Source organism: Etheostoma cragini, chromosome 24 (assembly GCF_013103735.1).
Source record: "Etheostoma cragini isolate CJK2018 chromosome 24, CSU_Ecrag_1.0, whole genome shotgun sequence".
NCBI lineage: Eukaryota > Metazoa > Chordata > Actinopteri > Perciformes > Percidae > Etheostoma > Etheostoma cragini.
In genome coordinates this window covers 12,174,136-12,192,640 of record NC_048430.1, presented here as the reverse complement: position 1 = coordinate 12,192,640, position 18,505 = coordinate 12,174,136, and the positions used below count along the sequence as shown (strand labels likewise).

Below are 18,505 nucleotides of genomic sequence, written 5' to 3'. Positions count from 1 at the left end.
CCCCCCCCCCCCCGGCGGTAGTTGTGTGGTGAAATGTTTTTTTTTTTGTTTTTTTACAGAAAGTTTGAAACAAACTGGAAATAAAGAAAGAACGAGTCAACACTAATTCTGCCTACGGCAGACAGAAGTGGATTTAACACAAGGTACGATTTTGCCTCTACAATTCTTTATGAATCCTTGCTCTTTTCATCTACCCCTTTTTTTCATTCTTCCTTCTGGATCACCTTTACTCTCTTCTTTCCCCCCACTTCCCTCATTCTCCTTTCTTTCCTGTGTGTTTCCTCATCATTTTTACATTTTCCTCTTTCTTGACTCCTTCTTTCCCTTTTTTATTCCCTCCCCTTATCTTTTCTTTTGCATTTACCTCCCTTCTTTCCGCCTCACTGACTGGTGAGCTCCATCATCATTGCAGGGGCGGCCCAATTTCTGTTGTAAAGGCAATAAATCATTTCAGCTCTCATCTATTGCTATTGATGAATGGCCAATTATTTGTCATCTATTACGCTGAAAAACGATGACCCAGAGAAACGGATCAACTTCTTCCTTTTTTTCCCTCCTCCACTGGCTGATGTGACACAGGACAGCAGTGATGGATTGTATCCCTAAACTGTTATTACATGTATAATGTGGCGCTCAAATCCAACATCTTATTTAGTCAGGTTCCCCCCCCCCAGTCTAACCAAAATAGATACCTTATCAGTTACATTAAAGAATAATGAAGAGAAGATGATGACAATTTGCAGCCTTGTGATCGTTGTTAGGAGAAAAATTCAAAGCAAGGTAAGGTGTACTCTAATGCCTTCTTCATTTATGTACTCCAGTAGGGGAGATTCATTCGCACATATCAAAACTGGGTTTAAAAAAAAAAGTGAAATTAGTTTTTAATTATTCCTTTCAATAACTAAGAGGTGAAAATCAACCCCAAAACAAGTGGGTCAGATGCCAGGTTTGACAAAATCATAGGCCCAAAGACTTTAAAGACTCAATCTTGATTTAAGAAAAATAAGCATTATTTTATTTAAAACAAATCTACTTCTAAACAATCTCTTGAGGATATAAAACATCACAGTATTTCTCCTAAAGAAACCCAACCTCTATATCTTCTAGTAAGTGGGTGAACATAGGACTAGGTAGGATTAGGAATCGTTGGTACCAAACCTGAAAAATACTTTATTTCGATTCCCTGTGCTCTGTCTCTGTGTCTAACAGAGTTTTCCTGCCTATGGTTTCATTTTCCGTTTCATGACCCATTTCTTCTGTAAAGCCGTGCCTGTGTTTGGATCTCTCCTCTACTCACTCTCCCAATACTCCCCACGCAGCCCGGCCACACAGCGCTGGTCCACACTTCTGACATTTGTCTACAGTTTAAATTTTTTATTAACACAGCTGAACATGTTAAATCTGATTGGCAAACCTGTATTTGTACCAATGTTTCCATGGATAACTGCTATCGCGATGATCGCGACGATTTTTGTGATTATGATATACAGCGGCAGTGCTGTAAATTATATGGACAAGCAAATACTCTGGCACGCAAATTTCATATGTGTTCTGAAAAAGTTAAAATATCTCTTTTCAGAGCATACTGTACTCCACTGTATACAGCTCATCTATGGTGCAGCTACAGTAAAGCAAAGATAAACAAGATAAAGGTGGCATACAATGATGCATTTAGAATATTGATGAAGCGTCCAAGATGGACCAGTGCTAGCCATCTGTGTGTGACCTGTAATGTTCCCACCTTCCACGCTGTGCTGAGGAAGTTTATGTACAGATTTATATGCCGATTAACTGAGACAAATAATACAATTTTAAATGCTATAATCAATCCTGCACTTAGTGATACCAGATATTCGTCAAAACTCTGGAATCACTGGAACACACTTGTTTTAATTATAGGACATTGCAATTTGTAGATTAGTATGTATGCGTGTTTTTTTTGTAATATTTTTGGAGATGAGTTTGTCTATATGTATTTATGTTTGGTCTGAACCCCTTTTTTAATGTGTTGAGTGTACTTCTTATATATTTTTTATTTGGACCTTGAGTCTGTAAATAAAGAAATATAAATATATAATACAAAGTTAGGAAAAACACTTAAGGCATTTTTGGATACTTAATACTTCGCAATCACTAGGCAATTCAGTCGGACCCTAAAAACTGTTGAATTGGGTACCAGTACCAAGCCTTATCAGCAGGTGTGGGGATTTACCTGCGTTTGCTTCTTTGATGTGGTTGCTTTGTGCACTGGAACTGGGATGCAAGACATCTGGGCACACTGCAAAAAAAAAAAAAAAAAGAGCGAGATCAACTTCCACATGAGACACTCAATTCACAAAAATTCAGGCCTGGCAATTTTGTCCCTTACCAGCCCAATTCAGACAGGGACAATATTCACTTTATACAGTAATAGCAAAAAACAACCTCACATGAGATTATAGCAGCATGAGGAGCACTTACAGGCTTTCATAATTAAATAATAAACAGTTGCGGGAGAAAAGTTGTGATTTTTCTTTTTTGTATAATTCTCAAAAAAAAAAAAGGAAACTTGTTTTGGGTAGAATTATTAATATTAATTTATTACTCTATGGAGTTACGTATCTGCCTTAAAAGTCCTTTATTGGTCGGGCATCACAATATTAATCAGACACATAACTAAAGCAAGGTAAGCAGTGCTTACGGGTCGGGCCAATCAGGGGCCCGCGTGACTGGAACATTTATTGACAGTTGGGACCTCTGTCGCCTTTTCGTTACTCGCGACAATCCCGGCAGTCCCACGTGCACTCTGAAGGCCACTGACCAAGCAGGAGTGAAAACGGTTCAAATTCCTTCCCTTGTTTCAGAAACCGTTCCATTTTAATATACAACTCGCGTTTTTAGAGGTGCCTATTATATTTAATTCAAAGTTCAACACACACATTAATATCCGTATATATCGCCCCTAATATTTTCCCCCTATCGTGCAGCCATACAAGAAACTCAAACATCCAACCACTGAAAACACAAAGCTAGCAGTACTGTAGATGTCACCACGTGCCAAGACACTTAGAACAAGTCATTTCTACTGTCTATGGTCATTTCTACCATTAGGGTGACATTTTGTATATTTCTATTTTTTCTGTGTGTTATAAACTTTCATCAGTTTTGGTTTTACAAATTGGGTATCACTTTATTAAAAAAAAAAATTAACTACTATATACCCTTTTTAGATTAATTAAAATGTATCCAATCCTTCATACTTGTAAAAGAATGCTGTATAGAACCAACGATGTTACTTTTGGGCAAGTGGGTTGAAAGAAACCTATATTTCTTTAAATAGGTTAGAAACGTCTGAAAACACATACAAGTTGACCCGAGGACAACATAAATGTTACATTTAATTTACAATGCTTGGGGTAAAGTTAGCCACAGCTCTAGTTAGCTTATCTATGTGTTGGGTAAAATTAGCCATAGCTATAGTTAGCTTAGCTACGTGTTGGGTAAAGTTAGCCATAGCTCTAGCTAGCTTAGCTACGTGCTGGGTAAAGTTAGCCATAGCTGTAGCTACCTTAGCTGCGTGTTGGGTAAAGTTAGCCAAAGTTAAGCACGCATACTATGACCTTGGTAACTAATTAAATAAGATAGCAACTAACATAGTGTTCACAAAGAGAAAGACAACTTGTCAAACGAACCATGGGTCGTGTCTGTCGCGATAAATACGCACTTTTCTTCACGGTAAACGACAACGTGCTGCATTAAATATCCGTTAAACTCTCTGTCTCTTGATTGCACCGTGGGCACACCTGCCTGCATCAATCACGTAAATTTGTGCCATTGCCAAACGTTGAGTTTACTGAACTGTTTAATACGCAGGAAATCTGAGCTTTTAAGATGGGCTTTTCTAATGTAGCATATAGGCTTATATGGCTCATAACGTCTAAATAATTGCAACAACACACATATAAATCACTAGAATAAACAGTAAAAATACAAATACAAGTTTATTAAACACATTTTTTAATAAACATTTTTATGCTTAAATTCTGGCTGCACGTCACGTCTTTATTAATTTGGGGAACTCATAATGTCTTGGTCCCTAACAGAATGGATGGTCTTGTTTTTGAAGGTAGAGTCGAACCATAAGGAAGTTGATCTTTTGGGCATATATCATATTCATATTCACAAGGCCAGATGTTTTCAGTTTCTTGTCAGCAAATACTTGTTTGGTGAACTTCAGACTTTATTTGACTCTGTATGTAAAGTATTCAAAAACAAAATAAGCTTTAAAGACTTCTCATCTCCTAAGATACACTTTGCCAGATGATTTAAGTTGGTTATTAATTTTTATGAACTGTAAAATGTAAGCTGTATCCTTATGGGCACATTGTAAATACTTCCTGTATTGTTTTTTATTTGTATTTGTAGGCCTAACATACTGTTAATAAAGGTTTGGGGGGGAAATACTTGTGTTGTCTTCCATTGTGGTCGGTTTTGTCTATTTTTAAATCATATAGTAAAAAAATGACCTCCCAATCTGATTTGCATCTTCATAGCCAACTTCATATCACCCTATTACAATTACTTTTACACTTACTTTTGGAATTATACATGGAATTATGGCCTACCTGAATTTCCCCAGAAATTATGAATTATTTTGACTAATAGTTAAGATCCGAGGCAGTTACGTTGATGGATAATGACTGTTTTGTGTATGGAACCATCCATGTTAGTTTTGGGGCTATTTGGTTTAAAAAACAATTTTTTCTTTTTTTATATGGACATTTTTGAACATTAGTCAAATTTGACTCGAGGACAACATAAAGGCTAAGGACAAAAGTCTTGTATAAAGCACCTGAAAGCAGTACTTATTTTAAAATAGAAGTACATTACCACAAAATAATTGGGAGAAGTTAAAGTCACCTTTTACAATGTAACTTGAGTAAACGTCTTGAAGTATCTGATTTTTACTGTATTTAACTTAATGTCATTTTCTTAAATTAATAGTAGTTCACTTTTAGAAGTAAAAGTTTAAAAAACTGGGATTATGAACTTTAATCTAACTTCCTTATAGTAAAGCATAATATTCAGGGTAATTATATTCATAGTATTCAACATCAAATTCAAAGTCTGTCATCAACACAGAAGCAAACCGAAACTAAATTTAGATTTATTTTGTGGGGAAGAATGCTTCACTCCAATGTTGCCTATAAAAACATTTCTTCCATGTAACGAGTAATGAAGATGCTGTGGGGAAATGCATTACAGTAAAAGTATTCATGTTACTTAGGAAAAGTAGTAGAGCAAAAGTAATAGTTTCCATAAAGTGCTAAACTGCTAAAGTGTCAGCATCAAAATATACTTTAAATATCAAAAGTTAAGGTCCATGTCAAGAATAACATTTATCATAGCATGTGTTCATCACTTTAATGTTGCAGATGGTAAAGGTGGATCTAATTTAAATTACTTTAAGGGTTTTGAAAGCTTTAATATAGGCCTTAGTGGTTCTCTAATACTGCATCTGAAGTCTCTTTATATAGACCTTAGTGGTCCCTAAATACAGTATCTGAAGTCTCTTTATATAGACCTTAGTGGTCCCTAATACTGTATCTGAAGTCTCTTTTATATAGACCTTAGTGGTCCCCTAATACTGTACTTGAAGTCTCTTTTGTATAGACCTTAGTGGTCCCCTAATACTGTATCTGAAGTCTCTTTTATATAGACCTTAGTGGTCCCTAATACAGTATCTGAAGTCTCTTTATATAGACCTTAGTGGTCCCCTAATACTGTACTTGAAGTCTCTTTTGTATAGACCTTAGTGGTCCCCTAATACTGTATCTGAAGTCTCTTTTATATAGACCTTAGTGGTCCCTAATACTGTATCTGAAGTCTCTTTTATATAGACCTTAGTGGTCCCCTAATACTGTATCTGAAGTCTCTTTATATAGACCTTAGTGGTCCCTAATACTGTATCTGGAGTCTCTTTTATATAGACCTTAGTGGTCCCTAATACTGTATCTGAAGTCTCTTTTATATAGACCTTAGTGGTCCCCTAACACTGTATCTGAAGTTTTACATCTTCATTAGTGGTCCCCTAATACTTATGACCTCATAAGGGGAAGATTCCAGATCGGCCCCTCTGAGCATTCATTTTCTCAAAGGCAGATCAGGATACCCAGGGCTCGGTTTACACCTATCACCATTTCTAGCCCCTGGGGGGCCATAAGCAGGCTGGGGGAACTCATATTAATGTTAACAAAACTCATAAAGTGACGTTTTCATGCCATGGGACCTGTACGTGCTACTGGGTAGCTTGTACATCCTGTGGATCAATAACGTCTTATCTTGTTTAATTTGATATTTGATTGCATGTTGTATTACAGATCTTAATCTGGTCTGAAGTTTGGCTTATCCGTTTAACTGTACAGTAAAATGTAGGTCACACTCAACAACGGGTCATATTTAATTTGGCCACGAGGTGGTAGTGTTTCATCACACAGATGCTGGGGATATGTGCCCCCCAAGCCCCCAATAATTAGAAAAGGAAGATTGATGCCCCCTTAGAAAATATGAAAGATAACCCACTCCACAAAAGAGGTCAAAACGCTGCAGACAAGGCAGAAAGTGTCATTCAGCTGAATGTAGGACATGAAGTGTTTGACGGTCAAAACGTTCTGGGGAACACACCCGGACCCCCCAGTTGTACAAAACCTACGTCCTTGGTTAAAATGCATGTGTATTAATTGCAACATGAAGTATCAAGCGTTTATTTTATCAGTACGGACACCTATGCTTTTTGTTAAATGTCACAGTGGATGTGTCTGAGCTGCAGAAAGTATTCATTTTTAATGTGGTGTAGTTGATATATGTCGTCACCAGAGGTCAGTGTTTGACAAATGATTGTGCTTCAAGTACAACTCCAATGTGAAAAAAAAAACTGAGCTATAATAACTTAGAGTTTCAGAAACAAGAGTGTGTTTGGCCAAATAAATAGCTGGGCAAAGTAGTCTTTTATTAAGTAGACTCCTAGTTGTTCACCAAACTATTCTGGGGGGAAAACGTTATTAATTCATTATTCAATATCTCTCTTAGTGTCAAGGTCAACAAGTGTTCACACAAGCAGAGGAATATCTTAGAAGAGCAGAAAACTCTGCAGAAGGAGAGAGACGGTTCCTCTTGCTTACAGGCCAGTTCACTTGTTCAGGGTCATTGCCATAAAACCAGACTGGTTGTTTAAACACAATTAGGTATTATAGTACCTTCAGTATAGGTTAACAGTAAAAGTATGTAAGTTTCATCAGGTAAATGTATTGTTGGCCAGGTTCATTTATTATAAAACATCAGATTTTATAAACTACATGTGTTTCGTGTGCAGAAATCTTAATGTGTAAAGTAACTAAAGCTGTCAGATGATGTAGTGGAGTAACTAAGGTAGAATATTTCTCTCTGAGATGTAGCGGAGTAGAAGTGGCATGAAAATAAAAGACTCCAGTAAAGTCCAGTACCTTAAATAGTGCAGTACTTGAGTAAATGTACTCAGTTACATTCCACCACTGACTGCAGGAGTTGCAGCTCTGCACTGCAGATAAGAGTCCCACTAACCACGGAGATGTAAAGTAAATGCAGCCTTGCAGAGCAGTGCTCTTATTCTCAGAAGTGTTATGAGAGAAAAACGGTCTCAGTCCCATTTCATTTGTCAAGTGGCTACTTAAGAATGAAAGATAACCCCCGCCCACCCTCCCTCAAGGACGTATGAGCTCATGCTGCTTGGCTGGCTGCCTGGACGAGGAGGAAGAGGAGGAGGAAGAGCCGGATGCATTCATCAGGTACAATACTTGACCAGGGGCCAATCCCCTGCTCTCTGACACCAGCTTTTTGAACAGCGTCTGTCGCGGAGTTTAACACGTGGGAATTTGGCACGAGGGACACGAAGCAGGAGCTCACCTCGAGAATTGGGGGAAAAACAGGGGTTATGAGGCCAAAACCCTCCACTGGCTATCCATGACTTGGAGGTTTTTTTTTAATTGGCATGGCAAGCCTGATGACTCAACTGAGAAATCTAACATTTTAAGTCCTTAAAGTCGTGGCTTGTATATAGTGAACACCATTCCTTTATTACTTTTGGAGTCTAATTGCTGACCAATGAACTGTCTGCAGAAAACTCATTCTGTATCAACATTACATTAGTTCATCACAAAGAAATGGCCACCTCTGTGCCCCCAGTCAAAAGAAACACACCCAAAATGCCCTGTTTGATGCTCTGATCGGTAGATACACTACGACGTGATATAGTGCTCTCTAGGGTGCTCTTAGAGTTGAGAAAGCGGGATGGCGTCCACTAATAGGTGCCTTTACAGTAAATGGAGAAAACGAGACACTGCCATAGAGCAGGGCTACTGAAAGTCCGGACCAAGTTCCGCATCCGACCCAATGACAAGTCAATCCGGACCCGGCCCACAAACATTGTGTCATGAATACAGAACCTAAAAGGTCTAATATTTCCTACTTAAGAATACATTATTAGGAAAGGTGAATGTACAGTATTGGTGTAACAGACCTACAAAAATAGGTTTGGACTTATTTTTAAAATTGAAATAAAAAAAATATTAGAGAGAAAATAGGCAACCAAAAATAGGTATACTTCCAAAATGTATCTGGATGAACTGTTTTTGTTATCGGCAATCGTTTAAGAACCCTGACATAAAAAAAAAATCATTGCATTGCAGACCTTTGAGTGATGCGTTTAAGGAACCCCTGCCATGTAGGCTCCCTGAATGCTCTAAAAACCCGGCACACTGGTTCCCCACCTCGTGCAGCAGGTGTCTTTTTTTTCCGACCCCTGCCACTCAGATCGCCACCTAAACTACACAAGTTACTACAAATTTGACCACTCAGCTGAATTTAACAATACATTGAAGTGATTTGTAATTTCCACCAATGAATCGCCATGCCTGCACCATCATCTGTTTTGAAAAGCCCATCAGTACATGAAAGCATCATTTATTGTGCTACTGCTCTTTCTTGTGACAGCAGGTGGTTGAATGGTGTTGTGCAAAAATATCACTTTTCAAAACAGTTTTTCCTCAGAAAAAAAGAATCAATAGGGCTGATGGAAAATGTGGTCTTTATTTGAAGAAACAATGGCAACGATGATAATATCTAAAAATGTGATACACAACGCTCGAGGTCACTGGCGCTTCGGGACGCTGTTTGTGCGAGGCTGTAAAGCTGTCAGCCTTGCTCTGCTTCAACCTCTGTGTGTGTGTGTGTGTGTGTGTGTGTGTGTGTCCAGCTCTTTTACCCAACGTGAACCATTACCTGATTGATGAAGAGATGGAAAAACAGGTTTTAAGAGTAAGATAGATAGATAGATAGACAGATATACGGATAGATAGGATGATCATAAGTTGAAGTGTTGTTGAATGCTGTTGCACGCACACAGACACACACAGAGATATGATTAGCATCATTTGCCCTTTAAGAAGGTACACTGTGTTCACAAGACAGAGAGTCAGAGTCTGGAATTAGAGTCAACCAATCTGTGTGTGTGTGCACAGTTAAACTGAACATGCAGCCCAACATCAGCAACAAAGCATCTCCGTCTCTGCTGTCACACGTTCAGAAATGTGAAAATCCTGTGTCAATGATTTTAAACTTGAATGACGCGAGGGGGAAGTTGCTGCAGGAGCATCGGAGGAACAACAACAACAAAAATCAAGGCTGCATGCGTGTAAAAGGTGGAGATCAGTGTGCAGAAACAAATCACGGGTATCATGAACAAAAAGAAGTCAAAGCTGCAGCCTCGGGTCAGTACTGAGCTTGCAGTCGAGTCCAAATATCAGGATTGGTTTATTTTAGTTGACGTGTTTCTTTGCGAGGCGGTGTGGATTGATTAAACATCTCCTTTGGCAATTTATTTCAAATTGCATTGGGCTGAATTTCAAAGCTTCCCACCATGAGATGAGCTGTTAATCATACAGTGAGAGTCTGAGCGAGGCTGTGACATCTGTGCAGTGTGGTTGATTCAGTCTGACTTCACACTGTTTACGCAGAGGACACAGAGGTCATGTCCTTGTAGTGTTTGTGAGAATTTCAGAATTTAACAACCGGAGGAGCAGTTTGCATTCTTTAGTTACTCAAAATTTGCACGCAATGGAGTTTTAAAAGACTTTGAAAAGACTGAAACCTTCTCAGATGTGGAGACAATCATCTCACATCTGTCATGAGATGTAGAGAGACTGGACATCTTGCAGGGTCACAATTTGCAAGACTACATTGAGTTTCATTTTGAAAGCTTTCACAAGCTAGCTTGCTACCGCTAGCATTAGCTGTTAACTTTAACCCTCCTGTTGTCCTCGGGTCAAATTTAACCCATTTTCAAAATGTTGCTCTATCACAACATTGGGTTTCTTTCAACCAAAATGTAAAAAAACAAGTACAATAAATAATCAGTTTACTATTCTTACTGAATATGGGTGTTTTATTTAATGTTATGGCATATGGCAAAAGAACTTTGAAAAAAAGTGACAAAAATGACAGAAAATGCTTCAAAAACGTCGGCAAATTAAAAAAAACATCCAGAAAAAAGCGCAGAAAAAAAAAACTTGACAAAAAAACTTGGAAAAACCAAAAAATCATTAGGTGACAAAAAGTGACAAAAACTAGGAATGAGTTTCATGAACTTACACCAAACGATGGAGACAATATTAGATTAACAGATATTAATAATGAACTTAATTATTTGGAATAAGTACGTAAACTCAAAACGTGTTTAGAACTTTTGAGTGCCATTAAAATTATACTTTCATTTGAGTTTAGTAGACTCATACTTGTTAACATTAACTTTTTTTTGCGGATTAAGTAACCACTACTTAAAAAGATAATTTCATAGTTACTTAAAACTACAGTTTTATTTATTTTTTGGCAAACTATTGAGATGTATAAGATATTTGGTATTTTTTAGACAAGAACTGCAGCCTGTAGTGTAGATGAGACTGCATTAGGGGTGAACGTACGATACAACAGTTACTACAACATAACTCAGTATTTCCAAAGATTCTGTCCAAAGCACCTTATTGTTAGTCTTATAAACATCTAATCAAATCCTACTTATTTTTCCCCTTGTATCCAAACATTTCATGTGTTTAAATGATCCCCCTGCATCATGAGTCTCTTGAAAGCTTGTTTGTTTGAGCTCTGACATTTTATTCCTGCCCAATTAAACTAAATTGGGTACTAAAGGTCATCAAAAAACCTTCTTAAATTCACCAAAGTTTTCCAGAGCTGGAAAAAGCTGCAAAACAGGCCTTGTCTTGTCTATATAAAGTGTCATAGGTTATTGAGTGAAATATTAAAAACCACTGCTGAGCCTTCTGGAGGTGCTGCAGGACTAAATCAATGAAGCATCTGTGATGGGTGGAGCTTAATCGAATGAACCAAAGGACTTACATGCCCTCCCCCACCTTCCGTCTAACACCCATGCCAGGTTTCTACATAAGACGATCACTGTGGTTTAATAGCATGAACTGATAGTTAGATCAGATACCGTGTTGGCAGCCGCTCCCTCGGTCTCTCTCCTGCGTTATCAAGCAGCGTGTTTGGAGCAGCGATGACAGGGCTGGCACAAACAGGGAGCACTGGAAGCTGGCCTCAGACCAGCGGTGGTGTGTGTGTGTGTGTGTGTGTGTGTGTGTGTGGCGCCTGTCTGGCTTTTGGCTGGAGCTCCAGGTTAGAAGCCTGTTGGAATGAGGGAAATATAAGTGCAGATGCCAAACATGGACATCTATATATACATTTTGGAGGAACAAACATGACTATCCTCTTTTTTATATTAATGCAACAAATAAAATTGGCATTCTCTGCCTGTTTTTTTGAATTTGTCCTACCCTGATTTTTCGGGGCATTTGACCTCCTGTGCACATGTCGCGTGAGCTGGCCAACCACAACAACAACCTGGAGGCAAAGGACCAACAATGTTCAGAAACACACTGCCTGACAGGCTTTAAAGGTCCCATATTGCATAATTCCATGTCTTTTTTTATCACAAAGCAGCTCAAGGTGCAATGTAATTACGGTGAAAGTATCAAAATGTCCAAAATCAGCAGAGAAATGCACACAGCCTGTACTCAGATACCAACAAGCCGTCAGTACTTCCTGTCACAAGTGGACTATATATTGGTAGAAAGTGGCGCTACAGTGCCATAACAGTCATGTCCTTGTTGCAATGATGTTGTAAAGATGCTGACAGCACAGATGAGAGACACCCAGAAACACTGACCAATCAGAGCAGACTGGGCTTAAAGAGACAGGTGCTTAAATGGAGCGTTTCAGAAAGAGAATACAGATATATTCAGACAGACAGTATGAGAAAAATAGAGTGTTTTTTATACATTGAGGCATGTTAATTTGATCCTGTAGAAAACCCAAATGAACCCCAAAATGAGCATGATATGGGACGTCTAGGGGCCGAGTCTATTACCTCAGACTCATGATAGACGACAGCTCATCAATGAAATCTTGAAAACTTTTTATGGGACCAGTTCAGAAGAAGGAAGAGGGGGGGCAAACAATTAAGTCTCAAAGGGAAATTCTGTAAATTTCATACACAAAAAACAGGTTACTTGCATAAATCTGGATCCGCAATGTGTCTGAATTCTGTGTTTTAATAGTCAAAAGACAAACCAACTTATATGAAAAAGATGATGGTTTGGATTACACCCTGGGAAGTGAAATCTGCTCCTTGGCTTGAACAAAAAGAGTTAAAGTTACTCTTTAACTCACACACACACCTTTCCTCTGCTGAAGTGTTTTGATCTCAGCAATCAGATTAGCCAGAAGGAAAGAATCCCACAGCTATATTTGTGACCGTGTGTGTGTGTGTTTGTGTGTGTGTGTGTGTGTGGTCACACTGTCTCACCATACTGCAGCTATGACCTTTGCCCTTTGTGATGAGATCGCAATGTTGCAGGCCAATAAAGAAGGAAACACAATGTGTTCAAGAAAGACAAAAAAAAACTTCAAGGTATTTATAAAAGGAATTACTTCTCAAAGCTATTAACTCATTCACACAACATGTCCAAACATCCTTCACACTCGAGTAGAAACAAATGGCCTCCCTGCTGTCTGACACCGTCTGTTTGCAGCTGTATCCTGAAGCACAGCGGTGGAATGTAACCAAGTACATTTACTCCAGTACTGGACTTAAGTCCAAATGTTGAGGTACTTGTACTTCCCTTGGATCTTTTCTTTTCATGACACTTTCTACTTCTACTTCTACTCCACTACACTTTACTCTTTCTACAATGGGAGGAGAGTTCTTCACTTTCAATACTTTAACTATATTTTCCTGTTGATACTTACAGACTTTACCTAAGTAACATGTTCAATGCAAGACTTTTACTTGTGACAGAGTATTTTCACAGTGTGGAATTAGTACTTTTACTTAAGTCAAGGATCTGGATACTTCTTCCAGCGCTGCTGAAGCAGAGTCTGTCTGCTAGTGTTGTTGTCTCGTGGTCTGCAGTGTGGAATCAGCCCGACCCACCGGCCCGCTGTGAATGCCCCGCTCTTAACGCCACATTTTGCAGTGTATTAAATCGACCACAGGCGTTTCTCACACTGTGGCTTTCTTACGTTTACATGCCTCCACCTGCTGCGCAGTGCTGCACGGTGTGTTTATGACATCTCACAGACACAGTTTTTCCGGCTCAGCCGCAAACGGAAATGGATTTTGACGTTTTTCTTTTTATGTCTAAACGCATAACAGTAAAATATAGAATATAGTTTGGTTTATTGTTGTCCCAAGGACCAGCTTTGGTCTGAAGCTCTGATTTGGTGTTAACAGCCAGGGACAAGTCTCGGATTCCTGATGGACTTATAGGCCGTTATATTGTTGCTAGGTTACTTCATAATAAAATCTGATTTTATAAACTAGTTTTGTGAGCACAAATCTTAATTTGTAACTAGTAACCAAAGTTAATCTCATGTGCAATGGTTTATTGGCTTTTTGCACAAGGGAAAGTGTCCTGAAGCTCAATAAATTCCCTCGTTCTTTTTTACTTGGGCCCCCCTTAAGTATAAGTACTGAGCAGTTAAACCACAGTTATATTACTCTTTCAAGATTCCTTATATCACATAAGGAATATCACATATGGATGGATAGGAATATCACAATATCACATACCTTATATCACATATGTGTGTGTCACATAAGGAATGTGTGCATATAAAATTCACAAAAGAGACTTTTTAGAGACAAAATGAATAACGCAAATAGAGCAAATTGGTTCCAATTTTTGCCCCTTCAAAGAGCATGAAACCTGGGTCGGGAACTACATTTCTGGCTGGATTTTAAGCAAAGGCGGTGGAATGTTCAAAGGTATATGAGCACAGTAGTGTAAAAAAAATCTCTCTCTGTCCTTTGTATTCAAGAAAGTATTTAAAATGGCAGAAAACTGAGTACAACTACAACGTCCTGTTGCCTCCAGGTTTTCTTTGACCGCTCGTTTTGTTCGTCAGTACAGAGGACTCGGAAATGGTGAGAGTTCATGTAATGTCTCTTTAATTTTATTTCTTGAAGCAATTATAAATTACTTGCTCATAACCTTTTCTTCCTGTCAGCCGACAGTAGCTCTTTCTTAAACTTGAAGCAAAGGATCCAATAATCTGCAAGGTTGCTTGTCTCCATCTGTTTTTCACACTGCCTACGGTAAGTAAGAACTGTATGCACGACATTGGAGGAATTAATTGACTATTGAAACAGAAACACACTCCAATACTTGAAAACTTTGTTGAAATGTTTAACTAAATATAGATGGACAGATGGTATAGGAAGAACATGTATTATGGAAAACGTACCGATCTTGACAGCTCGTCATGTAAACTAAAGCTACTGTATGAAAGAAGCAGATGCTTTAAAGAGTACACACTGTTAAGGCAACCCTCCCCAGGAGACATGCAGTATAAAAAAAAGAAAGAAAAGTATTTAATATTCCAATCTATTTCTTCTTGAAGACAGATTGAGGCCAGCCTGGAGTCTGTGTCATCCTCCGCTCCAAACAAATCATCAACAGGGGAATAACACTGAGCGGCGTTTCATCTTTGTTATTCTGTTGTCTCCTGCATAAGTGACGGATATTAACTTCCCATCATGCATGTCTAATTATTATCAATCCTCCAATAAGGCGCGCAATTAAGGGAGCAATTTGATTGGTTAAAGTTGAACCCCGGAGCCTAATGAAGACGCGCGTGCAAACAAACTCATCAAGTTGACAGTGCGTCAGAGTGAACATCTGGAGAGGGATTTGTGTTTCAGGGTCGCTGCCTGAGCAACGTGTTTGTTTATTACGACCTTAAAGGCGCTTTTTTTGTCATATTTTACACATGACAAGTTTTACACTGCAAACACTAATGCAATGTTGAGACAGAAAATATATGTTGTATACACAAGAAAGCAAACCAAGAGTCATCATTTTTCCAATAAAGTGTGTGTGTGTGTGTGTGTGGCGCCTGTCTGGCTTTTGGCTGGAGCTCGAAGTTAGAAGCCTGTTGGAATGAGGGAAATATACAGGAAGTGCAGATGTCAAACGTGGACATCTATATACACAGGCGGGAGGAGGCTGTATGAAGCGACATGCTACATTTTGCAAAACAAAGTCCAATTGATAATGCTGAAATTAGATGGTTGCATACCTGTTCTCATTTCTGAAGGTTAGGCATATGGATTTATGGACACCAGATCACATGATCACAGATTTTGTGTGTAAGCGGTCCTGAAAGCTCTTATTTTATGGCCAGATCAGGCAGTTCTCATTTTGAAATGGCCTTACATAATGCAGTCAAGGCAGTTATATTTAGATAGCATTTAAAAAAAGCTACAGTGAATAAGAACAGATGAAGACGCTGCGGCATCACAAACACAAAGCATTTGTTCTTTGGTGAGATTGGACAGCAATTTTTGTGTGAGTGGACTGTCCACATTATTACAGTCCCACAAAACCTCTGTAAGAGGAGACCAGTTGTTTTTTACAACTGCTTACACATAAAAACTTTACTACACACCTGAGCTCCAAACCCGTTGGGTGTTTCTCATCCTTTCCCTCAGTTTCCAATTGCACGAAACCCTTTTTCCCCCAATCACAACATACAAATCTCAATTTAAGACACAAAAATCTATCAGGAAGTTTTTCTTTTCCAAAAACAACCAATCAAAATGCTGTGCTCGTTCACCAGGGGCACGTTCAATCTATAAACGGTATGCACCGTGTTGCCACGTTTTCTGTGTTGAACGACCTGTTTCCTTTGAACAGTGCGACGCCATTGAGTTCTGTTTGCTCTGGTTTGGTGGGCGTGTCTCTCGTTTATTTAGTGTCCCAGGTGACACCCAATCAGCAGAGACGTGTCTGCAAACTCATGGTGGTAAAAAGGCAGAGCGCTTGGGCACACAACGCCGTGTTCAAAATGGAGAAAATCTGATATTTTTGAACAAATACCACGATATCGATACTGCACCGATGTTATAGTGATAACTGGTGCTTTCACAAAATATTTACAACAGTTCAGAAAATCATTTTACTTTAATTTAGCCTTTAAAACCAGGAAACACTTACGCAGTATGACGATATCCCAAATCTAAGATGATATCTAGTCTCATATATCAATATCGACATGATATCAATACATTGCCCAGCTCTACACACACACAAATAGACTCACACACTCACACACACAAATTTTGACTTTTGGTTTACACGTTAATGGTTTATTGTGATTCTTCAAGCTTGGCCACGGATGTTGGTGACTACAAATCCCCCCTTTCACATTTGCCGAAGGGCATTTTCTCTCCAACATATATGACAGATAATCCCGCCTTTTGAAGTAAATCCTTGGCAACCCGGAGACTGGAATACCTGTAAGTCCTCGCTTCAATAAAAAGTGGAGGGCATGAAAGACAGTGGCTAGGTTTGATGTCAATGGCTCCCCGCTCTCCCAATCAATGCTCTGAGCCCAAATGAAAGATGAAAGGCACAGGGGGAGAGTGAGAAGCTCTTTTAGCCAACAAGGATCCCTGTGCCCTCAGACACTCCTGCAAACATCGATCTGCACCACGGAGATAAACCCCCCACCCCCCCCAACCTCCACAAATGGATCCGATCGAACACACAAGCTCAGCTTCAACTCACATCTTTTATTCATCATTTTGTGCTGATACTCCTCTGTTTGTGACTGCTTTAGTGTAACGCTTTTTTAAAGGGGTGGGGTGGGGGGGTGGTGGGGCCAGAAGTGGACTCGTGGTTAAGGTGATTTAGGAACGTAAAGCAAAAATCCTCCTTAGAAACTTCTGGCAATTCTGGGTTCATTTTAACATTTAATCCAGGGATCTTCAGTGTTTGGGGGGGCGCGGTCGTGTAAGGTTTGGGGGCGACAGAAACTACGCACCATAGCGTTAATGTTAAATTTAGTGTACAGGTGGCACAATGAGTACTGAGTACTACTACTACCTTAGTGACCTTACCTACAGTATCGGCCAGTAAGCCCCCGTGCATTAACTCTGAGGACCCCCTAGGGATCCCCTCCCCCTGAAGATCCCTGGATTAAACAAAGGAAGAAAACCGTTGTAGTAACAGAGCCCAGATGGCAATTTCCACACCTGGAGAAGCATGCAGACAGTGCATGCAGATCAGGTCACCACAAAGTTCAAGAGTTCAGCTTAATTCTGAAAATCCCAATGCAAATGTGTGACCGGTCCTAATAATTAAAGGTTAAAATAGATGTAAAATCAAAAGGGAAAAGAGAAAACTGGTGAAAAGGTGAAAAAGCCCCCAGGCCCTTCCTGTGTGTTTGTTGCCCTCCACGCCAGCTCTTCAGATAACGAGGTCCTTCCCAGAAGGCAGAGGGGATATGGAAATGAAACAGTCTGAGGCCAAGAGCTGCAAGGACACATGATATGTGTTTCTCAGCAATGATGCATTACATTCACAGCAGGGAGGAAAGAGGGGGGTTAGATGTCACATAGGAGAGAGAATCCACCTGTAATGACAATGCTTTTTATGGGACAGAATGTAGTCTCGCTTTGCAAGACCGTCCTCCACAGCGCTCCAGAGAAAGGTCTGGCTAGTCCTCACGCCGTTCTGGGATTTAAGATTATTTTTGGCCATATTAGGCCTTTATTTGACAGGACATGAAAGGGGAGAGAGGGGGGGAATGACATGCAGCAAAGGGCCACAAGTCGGAGTCGAACCCTGGCCGTTTCTTTGAGGAGTACACCTCCATATATGGGCGCCCGCTCTACCAAGTGAGCAATCTGGGCGCACAGGAAAATATCGTTTTAATGTGTTAATCCTATTCTCTGCTTGCTCTTTCTCCACACGCAGCTTATGTATATTTCCTCAATTAACACCTCCTTCCTATTTTGGGAGCTCAGGGAGTCAGTTCATGGTAACCACATTTGCTTAATTACATAAGAGGCACGCGGAATCAGAGAGAGAGAGAGCGAGAGAGAGAGGTCTGGGCTCTGTGAGGCAGACTGCTG

The 18,505-nt window shown here is 39.5% G+C and overlaps 1 long non-coding RNA gene across 1 annotated transcript in view; it reads right to left on the bottom strand.

The window, feature by feature from the left end:
• Positions 1 to 2,281, bottom strand: part of LOC117939575 — a 28,853-nt gene extending 26,572 nt beyond the window's left edge. Inside the window, exon 1 of the long non-coding RNA XR_004655625.1 lies at positions 2,213 to 2,281. This is a non-coding gene — a long non-coding RNA (uncharacterized LOC117939575). The remainder of the gene's footprint in view (positions 1 to 2,212) is intronic.
• Positions 2,282 to 18,505: the final 16,224 nt, after the last annotated feature.